The sequence below is a fragment of the Hemiscyllium ocellatum genome, unplaced genomic scaffold (assembly GCF_020745735.1).
Source record: "Hemiscyllium ocellatum isolate sHemOce1 unplaced genomic scaffold, sHemOce1.pat.X.cur. scaffold_1522_pat_ctg1, whole genome shotgun sequence".
NCBI lineage: Eukaryota > Metazoa > Chordata > Chondrichthyes > Orectolobiformes > Hemiscylliidae > Hemiscyllium > Hemiscyllium ocellatum.
This window is the reverse complement of record NW_026867798.1, coordinates 95,347-105,862: the sequence shown is the minus strand read 5'-3', so window position 1 is coordinate 105,862 and position 10,516 is coordinate 95,347. Positions and strand designations below refer to the sequence as shown.

Below are 10,516 nucleotides of genomic sequence, written 5' to 3'. Positions count from 1 at the left end.
TGCCATCTGATTGGTCGTCAGCGCGACCTACGCGGCTACGTAACAGATGGACAGAAAAGCACGGGGAAAAGCACAGCGACTGCTGCAGAGTGATCTTCCGGTCTGGTTGGATATCTTGGAAGGAAGGTAGACGGTACGGGAATAAAGGAACTTTGAATATCATCAAACTGTTGGAAAGGATAGTCGGCAAATATGACCTCCACCGTTGGAGTATTATGTGCTATCGCTTCTCGGCCTTTTGGCTTGGAATATGTGTAGTTTCTGTTCTTTTCAGTTTAATCGCTGATATCTCCCGAAGGTGGGAGTGTTTGTATTAAATGGATTTTTGGAGCAGGGAGATGCTTAAGGGCTTGCTCTGTCTCTCCATGTATCAGCCTGGTATTGCAGTGTTTCCAGGATTGGTGCACCCAACGCTTACCCAAGTTCAAAGCAGGTGAATGCAATGTGAATCTCTTGCCTTTGCTAGTTTGCCGTGTTGATGGCAGTCAGTGATTGTTGCATCTATTGTCTTTTTCAGTTGCAGGAAACTATCGTCTTTTGTTACGGGTTTTCTGTCTTATGAACCTGCTCTGCAGTTACCTGATGAAGGTGCAGCACGCTGAAAGCCAGGACAGGGGTAACCCCATCGTGCTACAGGGAACATTCTGGAACCAGGGGCCTGCAGGAAGGTAACTTGCCAATTTGAATGAATGGATTTGCCCTTGTCTGCCGTTTTGGGCTTCTGCGGTCGTTCTTGGAACGTATCCCACCGATGGTACGGCGGTGGCGGGGGGGTGGGGTGACTGCTGTAATTTAAAAGAAACCCGTTGGGCTGAAACCTGGTGTTGTGGGATTTTTAACACAGTCAAATCAGGTTGTGGGATCCATGACTCAGCCAATGTCAAATGGCTATCAGATCAGCCCCCACAGCCCCTTCCCATACCCCCCGCCTCCCCCCCACCCCCGAGGCAACAAATTATCCTAATATTTTCTTGAACAAGGAAGAAATGTCTTTAGTCTGTTTCCTGAATAGAGTGAAACCCCCATCTCTGTTTTGTTTCTTCGCAATCTACTGTACGGAATCGACCTGCTTTAGTAGCTTCGTCTGTACGTAAAGATTATTCACGCAGACGATCGCCCAAGGCTGGAACTGGCTTCAGCTCCCTGGTGCCACCAGGCAGCCGTACTAACCACTGATCCACTGTGCCACCCGTACGATTTGGAACGATTTGTCATCATTTGCGGTGTAAGTAGCGAAACAGTTGTCAGTTTGTCAACTGGGTCGGATTATAATGTTGTCAGCGATCTGCAGCAATGTGAACGGAGATGTCGAATCGAGCTGCTGGTGGTGATGAGGCGCGCTTGCAGCGTGACATGTTTACACGGGGAGATCAGCTCCCTCCCCATTCTCCACAGTGAGTCGGATACAAGTAGAGAGGTTATTGAAAGTGGACGATAAAGAAAGGGTGCACGGACGTAATTCGCTTTTCGCAACTTTTCGGATTGATGCGGAATGCCGAGGAGCGAATCCTGTACGTGAGGGAAACGATGATTGGCATTTATGGGCAAGCTACACCAACACAAGGGGAGGCAATGAATAGGATCTTTCCGTCAAGGCCAACATTTCTCGCCCATGCCGAGATCAGCCTGGTGGTGAGCTGCTCTCTCGAACCGCTGCAGTCCAAGTGCTGTCGGTAGCCCCGCGATGCTGTTTGGGCGGGGATTCCCGATTTTGACCCGGTAACACCGGAGGAACAAAGACATATTTGCAATTCAGGACAGCGAGTGCCTCGGCGGGGGGGAGAACTTGCGAATGGTGGTGTTCCCGTGGATCTGCTGCCGTCATCCTTCGAGGCTGCGTTGGCCATGGGTTTGCAAGGTGCTGCCTGAGGAATTCTGGTGAATCTTGTAGATGCCGGGGGGAATGAATGACCCTGCCGCCGCCGCTGTCCCCGATCACCGGGAGAAACCTCTCTGCAGTCGACCTGACGTGCGGTGGCTCCGGCCAGTGCCATCTGATTGGTCGTCAGCGCGACCTACGCGGCTACGTAACAGATGGACAGAAAAGCACGGGGAAAGCACAGCGACTGCTGCAGAGTGATCTTCCGGTCTGGTTGGATATCTTGGAAGGAAGGTAGACGGTATGGGAATAAAGGAACTTTGAATATCATCAAACTGATGGAAAGGATAGTCGGCAAATATGACCTCCACCGTTGGAGTATTAATGTGCTATCGCTTCTCGGCCTTTTGGCTTGGAATATGTGTAGTTTCTGTTCTTATCAGTTTAATCGCTGATATCTCCCGAAGGTGGGAGTGTTTGTATTAAATGGATTTTTGGAGCAGGGAGATGGCTTAAGGGCTTGCTCTGTCCTCTCCATGTATCAGCCTGGTATTGCAGTGTTTCCAGGAATGGTGCACCCAACGCTTACCCAAGTTCAAAAGCAGGTGAATGCAATGTGAATCTCTTGCCTTTGCTAGTTTGCCGTGTTGATGGCAGTCAGTGATTGTTGCATCTATTGTCTTTTCAGTTGCAGGAAACTATCGTCTTTTGTTACGGGTTTTCTGTCTTATGAACCTGCTCTGCAGTTACCTGATGAAGGTGCAGCACGCTGAAAGCCAGGACTGGGGTAACCCCAACGTGCTACAGGGAACATTCTGGAACCAGGGGCCTGCCAGGAAGGTAACTTGCCATTTGAATGAATGGATTTGCCCTTGTCTGCCGTTTTGGGCTTCTGCGGTCGTTCTTGGAACGTATCCAACCGATGGTACGGCGGTGGCGGGGGGGGTGGGGTGACTGCTGTAATTTCAAAAGAACCCCGTTGGGCTGAAACCTGGTGTTGTGGGATTTTTAACACAGTCAAATCAGTTGTGGGATCCCATGACTCAGCAATGTCAAATGGCTATCAGATCAGCCCCCACAGCCCCTTCCCACACCCCCCCCCCTCCCCCCCCACCCCGAGGCAACAAATTTATCCTAATATTTTCTTGAACAAGGAAGAAATGTCTTTAGTCTGTTTCCTGAATAGAGTGAAACCCCCATCTCTGTTTGTTTCTTCGCAAACTACTGTACGGAAGCGACCTGCTTTAGTAGCTACGTCTGTACGTAAAGATTTTTCACGCAGACGATCGCCCAAGGCTGGAACTGGCTTCAGCTCCCTGGTGCCACCAGGCAGCCGTACTAACCACTGATCCACTGTGCCACCCGTACGATTTGGAACGATTTGTCATCATTTGCGGTGCAAGTAGCGAAACAGTTGTCAGTTTGTCAACTGGGTCGGATTATAATGTTGTCAGCGATCTGCAGCAATGTGAACGGAGATGTCGAATCGAGCTGCTGGTGGTGATGAGGCGCGCTTGCAGCGTGACATGTTTACACGGGGAGATCAGCTCCCTCCCCATTCTCCACAGAGAGTCGGATACAAGTAGAGAGGATATTGAAAGTGGACGATAAAGAAAGGGTGCACGGACGTAATTCGCTTTTCGCAACTTTTCGGATTGATGCGGAATGCCGAGGAGCGAATCCTGTACGTGAGGGGAACGATGATTGGCATTTATGGGCAAGCTACACCAACACAAGGGGAGGCAATGAATAGGATCTTTCCGTCAAGGCCAACATTTCTCGCCCATGCCGAGATCAGCCTGGTGGTGAGCTGCTCTCTCGAACCGCTGCAGTCCAAGTGCTGTCGGTAGCCCCGCGATGCTGTTTGGGCGGGGATTCCCGATTTTGACCCGGTAACACCGGAGGAACAAGGACATATTTGCAATTCAGGACAGCGAGTGCCTCGGCGGGGGGGAGAACTTGCGAATGGTGGTGTTCCCGTGGATCTGCTGCCGTCATCCTTCGAGGCTGCGTTGGCCATGGGTTTGCAAGGTGCTGCCTGAGGAATCTGGTGAATCTTGTAGATGCGGGGGGAATGAATGACCCTGCCGCCGCCGCTGTCCCCGATCACCGGGAGAAACCTCTCTGCAGTCGACCTGACGTGCGGTGGCTCCGGCCCGTGCCATCTGATGGTCGTCAGCGCGACCTACGCGGCTACGTAACAGATGGACAGAAAAGCACGGGGAAAGCACAGCGACTGCTGCAGAGTGATCTTCCGGTCTGGTTGGATATCTTGGAAGGAAGGTAGACGGTAAGGGAATAAAGGAACTTTGAATATCATCAAACTGATGGAAAGGATAGTCGGCAAATATGACTCCACCGTTGGAGTATTAATGTGCTATCGCTTCTCGGCCTTTTGGCTTGGAATATGTGTAGTTTCTGTTCTTATCAGTTTAATCGCTGATATCTCCCGAAGGTGGGAGTGTTTGTATTAAATGGATTTTTGGAGCAGGGAGATGGCTTAAGGGCTTGCTCTGTCCTCACCATGTATCAGCCTGGTATTGCAGTGTTTCCAGGAATGGTGCACCCAACGCTTACCCAAGTTCAAAAGCAGGTGAATGCAATGTGAATCTCTTGCCTTTGCTAGTTTGCCGTGTGATGGCAGTCAGTGATTGTTGCATCTATTGTCTTTTCAGTTGCAGGAAACTATCGTCTTTTGTTACGGGTTTTCTGTCTTATGAACCTGCTCTGCAGTTACCTGATGAAGGTGCAGCACGCTGAAAGCCAGGACAGGGGTAACCCCAACGTGCTACAGGGAACATTCTGGAACCAGGGCCTGCCAGGAAGGTAACTTGCCAATTTGAATGAATGGATTTGCCCTTGTCTGCCGTTTTGGGCTTCTGCGGTCGTTCTTGGAACGTTTCCCACCGATGGTACGGCGGTGGCGGGGGGGGGGGGGTGGGGTGACTGCTGTAATTTCAAAGAACCCCGTTGGGCTGAAACCTGGTGTTGTGGATTTTTAACACAGTCAAATCAGGTTGTGGGATCCATGACTCAGCCAATGTCAAATGGCTATCAGATCAGCCCCCACAGCCCCTTCCCAACCCCCCCCCCTCCCCCCCCACCCCCGAGGCAACAAATTTATCCTAATATTTTCTTGAACAGGAAGAAATGTCTTTAGTCTGTTCCTGAATAGAGTGAAACCCCATCTCTGTTTGTTTCTTCGCAAACTACTGTACGGAAGCGACCTGCTTTAGTAGCTACGTCTGTACGTAAAGATTATTCACGCAGACGATCGCCCAAGGCTGGAACTGGCTTCAGCTCCCTGGTGCCACCAGGCAGCCGTACTAACCACTGATCCACTGTGCCACCCGTACGATTTGGAACGATTTGTCATCATTTGCGGTGCAAGTAGCGAAAACAGTTGTCAGTTTGTCAACTGGGTCGGATTATAATGTTGTCAGCGATCTGCAGCAATGTGAACGGAGATGTCGAATCGAGCTGCTGGTGGTGATGAGGCGCGCTTGCAGCGTGACATGTTTTACACGGGGAGATCAGCTCCCTCCCCATTCTCCACAGAGAGTCGGATACAAGTAGAGAGGATATTGAAAGTGGACGATAAAGAAAGGGTGCACGGACGTAATTCGCTTTTCGCACTTTTCGGATTGATGCGGAATGCCGAGGAGCGAATCCTGTACGTGAGGGAAACGATGATTGGCATTTTGGGCAAGCTACACCAACACAAGGGGAGGCAATGAATAGGATCTTTCCGTCAAGGCCAACATTTCTCGCCATGCCGAGATCAGCCTGGTGGTGAGCTGCTCTCTCGAACCGCTGCAGTCCAAGTGCTGTCGGTAGCCCGCGATGCTGTTTGGGCGGGGATTCCCGATTTTGACCCGGTAACACCGGAGGAACAAGGACATATTTGCAATTCAGGACAGCGAGTGCCTCGGCGGGGGGAGAACTTGCGAATGGTGGTGTTCCCGTGGATCTGCTGCCGTCATCCTTCGAGGCTGCGTTGGCCATGGGTTTGCAAGGTGCTGCCTGAGGAATTCTGGTGAATCTTGTAGATGCCGGGGAATGAATGACCCTGCCGCCGCCGCTGTCCCCGATCACCGGGAGAAACCTCTCTGCAGTCGACCTGACGTGCGGTGGCTCCGGCCCGTGCCATCTGATTGGTCGTCAGCGCGACCTACGCGGCTACGTAACAGATGGACAGAAAAGCACGGGGAAAGCACAGCGACTGCTGCAGAGTGATCTTCCGGTCTGGTTGGATATCTTGGAAGGAAGGTAGACGGTAAGGGAATAAAGGAACTTTGAATATCATCAAACTGATGGAAAGGATAGTCGGCAAATATGACCTCCACCGTTGGAGTATTAATGTGCTATCGCTTCTCGGCCTTTTGGCTTGGAATATGTGTAGTTTCTGTTCTTATCAGTTTAATCGCTGATATCTCCCGAAGGTGGGAGTGTTTGTATTAAATGGATTTTGGAGCAGGGAGATGGCTTATGGGCTTGCTCTGTCCTCTCCATGTATCAGCCTGGTATTGCAGTGTTTCCAGGAATGGTGCACCCAACGCTTACCCAAGTTCAAAAGCAGGTGAATGCAATGTGAATCTCTTGACTTTGCTAGTTTGCCGTGTTGATGGCAGTCAGTGATTGTTGCATCTATTGTCTTTTCAGTTGCAGGAAACTATCGTCTTTTGTTACGGGTTTTCTGTCTTATGAACCTGCTCTGCAGTTACCTGATGAAGGTGCAGCACGCTGAAAGCCAGGACAGGGGTAACCCCACGTGCTACAGGGAACATTCTGGAACAGGGGCCTGCCAGGAAGGTAACTTGCCAATTTAAATGAATGGATTTGCCCTTGTCTGCCGTTTTGGGCTTCTGCGGTCGTTCTTGGAACGTATCCCACCGATGGTACGGCGGTGGGGGGGGTGGGGTGACTGCTGTAATTTCAAAGAACCCCGTTGGGCTGAACCCTGGTGTTGTGGGATTTTTAACACAGTCAAATCAGGTTGTGGGATCCCATGACTCAGCCAATGTCAAATGGCTATCAGATCAGCCCCACAGCCCCTTCCCAACCCCCCCGCCTCCCCCCCCACCCCGAGGCAACAAATTTATCCTAATATTTTCTTGAACAAGAAAGAAATGTCTTTGGTCTGTTTCCTGAATAGAGTGAAACCCCCATCTCTGTTTGTTTCTTCGCAACTACTGTACGGAAGCGACCTGCTTTAGTAGCTACGTCTGCACGTAAAGATTATTCACGCAGACGATCGCCAAGGCTGGAACTGGCTTCAGCTCCCTGGTGCCACCAGGCAGCCGTACTAACCACTGATCCACTGTGCCACCCGTACGATTTGGAACGATTTGTCATCATTTGCGGTGCAAGTAGCGAAACAGTTGTCAGTTTGTCAACTGGGTCGGATTATAATGTTGTCAGCGATCTGCAGCAATGTGAACGGAGATGTCGAATCGAGCTGCTGGTGGTGATGAGGCACGCTTGCAGCGTGACATGTTTACACGGGGAGATCAGCTCCCTCCCCATTCTCCACTGAGAGTCGGATACAAGTAGAGAGGATATTGAAAGTGGACGATAAAGAAAGGGTGCTCGGACGTAATTCGCTTTTCGCAACTTTTCGGATTGATGCGGAATGCCGAGGAGCGAATCCTGTACGTGAGGGAAACGATGATTGGCATTTATGGGCAAGCTACACCAACACAAGGGAGGCAATGAATAGGATCTTTCCGTCAAGGCCAACATTTCTCGCCCCATGCCGAGATCAGCCTGGTGGTGAGCTGCTCTCTCGAACCGCTGCAGTCCAAGTGCTGTCGGTAGCCCCGCGATGCTGTTTGGGCGGGGATTCCCGATTTTGACCCGGTAACACCGGAGGAACAAGGACATATTTGCAATTCAGGACAGCGAGTGCCTCGGCGGGGGGAGAGAACTTGCGAATGGTGGTGTTCCCGTGGATCTGCTGCCGTCATCCTTCGAGGCTGCGTTGGCCATGGGTTTACAAGGTGCTGCCTGAGGAATTCTGGTGAATCTTGTAGATGCCAGGGGAATGAATGACCCTGCCGGGGGAATGAATGACCCTGCCGCCGCCGCTGTCCCCGATCACCGGGAGAAACCTCTCTGCAGTCGACCTGACGTGCAGTGGCTCCGGCCCGTGCCATCTGATTGGTCGTCAGCGCGACCTACGCGGCTACGTAACAGAAAAGCACGGGGAAAGCACAGCGACTGCTGCAGAGTGATCTTCCGGTCTGGTTGGATATCTTGAAGGAAGGTAGACGGTAAGGGAATAAAGGAACTTTGATATCATCAAACTGATGGAAAGGATAGTCGGCAAATATGACCTCCACCGTTGGAGTTTAATGTGCTATCGCTTCTCGGCCTTTGGCTTGGAATATGTGTAGTTTCTGTTCTTATCAGTTTAATCGCTGATATCTCCCGAAGGTGGGAGTGTTTGTATTAAATGGATTTTTGGAGCAGGGAGATGGCTTAAGGGCTTGCTCTGTCCTCCATGTATCAGCCTGGTATTGCAGTGTTTCCAGGAATGGTGCACCCAACGCTACCCAAGTTCAAAAGCAGGTGAATGCAATGTGAATCTCTTGCCTTTGCTAGTTTGCCGTGTTGATGGCAGTCAGTGATTGTTGCATCTATTGTCTTTTCAGTTGCAGGAAACTATCGTCTTTTGTTACGGGGTTTTCTGTCTTATGAACCTGCTCTGCAGTTACCTGATGAAGGTGCAGCACGCTGAAAGCCAGGACAGGGGTAACCCAACGTGCTACAGGGAACATTCTGGAACCAGGGGCCTGCCAGGAAGGTAACTTGCCAATTTGAATGAATGGATTTGCCCTTGTCTGCCGTTTTGGGCTTCTGCGGTCGTTCTTGGAACGTATCCCACCGATGGTACGGCGGTGGCGGGGGGTGGGGTGACTGCTGTAATTTCAAAGAACCCCGTTGGGCTGAAACCTGGTGTTGTGGGATTTTTAACACAGTCAAATCAGGTTGTGGGATCCCATGACTCAGCCAATGTCAAATGGCTATCAGATCAGCCCCCACAGCCCCTTCCCAACCCCCCGCCTCCCCCCCCACCCCCGAGGCAACAAATTTATCCTAATATTTTCTTGAACAAGGAAGAAATGTCTTTAGTCTGTTTCCTGAATAGAGTGAAACCCCCATCTCTGTTTGTTTCTTCGCAAACTACTGTACGGAAGCGACCTGCTTTAGTAGCTACGTCTGTACGTAAAGATTATTCACGCAGACGATCGCCCAAGGCTGGAACTGGCTTCAGCTCCCTGGTGCCACCAGGCAGCCGTACTAACCACTGATCCACTGTGCCACCCGTACGATTTGGAACGATTTGTCATCATTTGCGGTGCAAGTAGCGAAACAGTTGTCAGTTTGTCAACTGGGTCGGATTATAATGTTGTCAGCGATCTGCAGCAATGTGAACGGAGATGTCGAAACGAGCTGCTGGTGGTGATGAGGCGCGCTTGCAGCGTGACATGTTTACACGGGGAGATCAGCTCCCTCCCATTCTCCACAGAGAGTCGGATACAAGTAGAGAGGATATTGAAAGTGGACGAAAAAGAAAGGGTGCACGGACGTAATTCGCTTTTCGCAACTTTTCGGATTGATGCGGAATGCCGAGGAGCGAATCCTGTACGTGAGGGAAACGATGATTGGCATTTATGGGCAAGCTACACCAACACAAGGGGAGGCAATGATTAGGATCTTTCCGTCAAGGCCAACATTTCTCGCCATGCCGAGATCAGCCTGGTGGTGAGCTGCTCTCTCGAACCGCTGCAGTCCAAGTGCTGTCGGTAGCCCGCGATGCTGTTTGGGCGGGATTCCCGATTTTGACCCGGTAACACCGGAGAAACAAGGACATATTTGCAATTCAGGACAGCGAGTGCCTCGGGGGGGGGGAGAACTTGCGAATGGTGGTGTTCCCGTGGATCTGCTGCCGTCATCCTTCGAGGCTGCGTTGGCCATGGGTTTGCAAGGTGCTGCCTGAGGAATTCTGGTGAATCTTGTAGATGCCGGGGGAATGAATGACCCTGCCGCCGCCGCTGTCCCCGATCACCGGGAGAAACCTCTCTGCAGTCGACCTGACGTGCGGTGGCTCCGGCCCGTGCCATCTGATTGGTCGTCAGCGCGACCTACGCGGCTACGTAACAGATGGACAGAAAGCACGGGGAAAGCACAGCGACTGCTGCAGAGTGATCTTCCGGTCTGGTTGGATATCTTGGAAGGAAGGTAGACGGTAAGGGAATAAAGGAACTTTGAATATCATCAATCTGATGGAAAGGATAGTCGGCAAATATGACCTCCACCGTTGGAGTATTAATGTGCTATCGCTTCTCGGCCTTTTGGCTTGGAATATGTGTAGTTTCTGTTCTTATCAGTTTAATCGCTGATATCTCCGAAGGTGGGAGTGTTTGTATTAAATGGATTTTTGGAGCAGGGAGATGGCTTAAGGGCTTGCTCTGTCCTCTCCATGTATCAGCCTGGTATTGCAGTGTTTCCAGGAATGGTGCACCCAACGCTTACCCAAGTTCAAAAGCAGGTGAATGCAATGTGAATCTCTTGCCTTTGCTAGTTTGCCGTGTTGATGGCAGTCAGTGATTGTTGCATCTATTGTCTTTTCAGTTGCAGGAAACTATCGTCTTTTGTTACGGGTTTTCTGTCTTATGAACCTGCTCTGCAGTT

The 10,516-nt window shown here is 51.0% G+C and overlaps 6 non-coding genes across 6 annotated transcripts; all 6 read left to right on the top strand.

The window, feature by feature from the left end:
* Positions 1 to 222: 222 nt before the first annotated feature.
* LOC132810129 (U2 spliceosomal RNA) lies at positions 223 to 412 on the top strand. The gene has a single exon (XR_009642734.1). It is a non-coding gene; the product is annotated as a U2 spliceosomal RNA (small nuclear RNA).
* A 1,798-nt stretch (positions 413 to 2,210) lies between these two features.
* LOC132810095 (U2 spliceosomal RNA) lies at positions 2,211 to 2,402 on the top strand. The gene has a single exon (XR_009642704.1). It is a non-coding gene; the product is annotated as a U2 spliceosomal RNA (small nuclear RNA).
* Positions 2,403 to 4,198: 1,796 nt separating this feature from the next.
* Positions 4,199 to 4,390, top strand: LOC132810113 (U2 spliceosomal RNA). Its single transcript, XR_009642720.1, has one exon. It is a non-coding gene; the product is annotated as a U2 spliceosomal RNA (small nuclear RNA).
* A 1,795-nt stretch (positions 4,391 to 6,185) lies between these two features.
* LOC132810126 (U2 spliceosomal RNA) lies at positions 6,186 to 6,376 on the top strand. The gene has a single exon (XR_009642732.1). It is a non-coding gene; the product is annotated as a U2 spliceosomal RNA (small nuclear RNA).
* A 1,803-nt stretch (positions 6,377 to 8,179) lies between these two features.
* On the top strand, positions 8,180 to 8,368 carry LOC132810072 (U2 spliceosomal RNA). Its single transcript, XR_009642683.1, has one exon. It is a non-coding gene; the product is annotated as a U2 spliceosomal RNA (small nuclear RNA).
* Positions 8,369 to 10,160: 1,792 nt separating this feature from the next.
* Positions 10,161 to 10,351, top strand: LOC132810107 (U2 spliceosomal RNA). Its single transcript, XR_009642715.1, has one exon. It is a non-coding gene; the product is annotated as a U2 spliceosomal RNA (small nuclear RNA).
* The last annotated feature ends 165 nt before the right edge of the window (positions 10,352 to 10,516 follow it).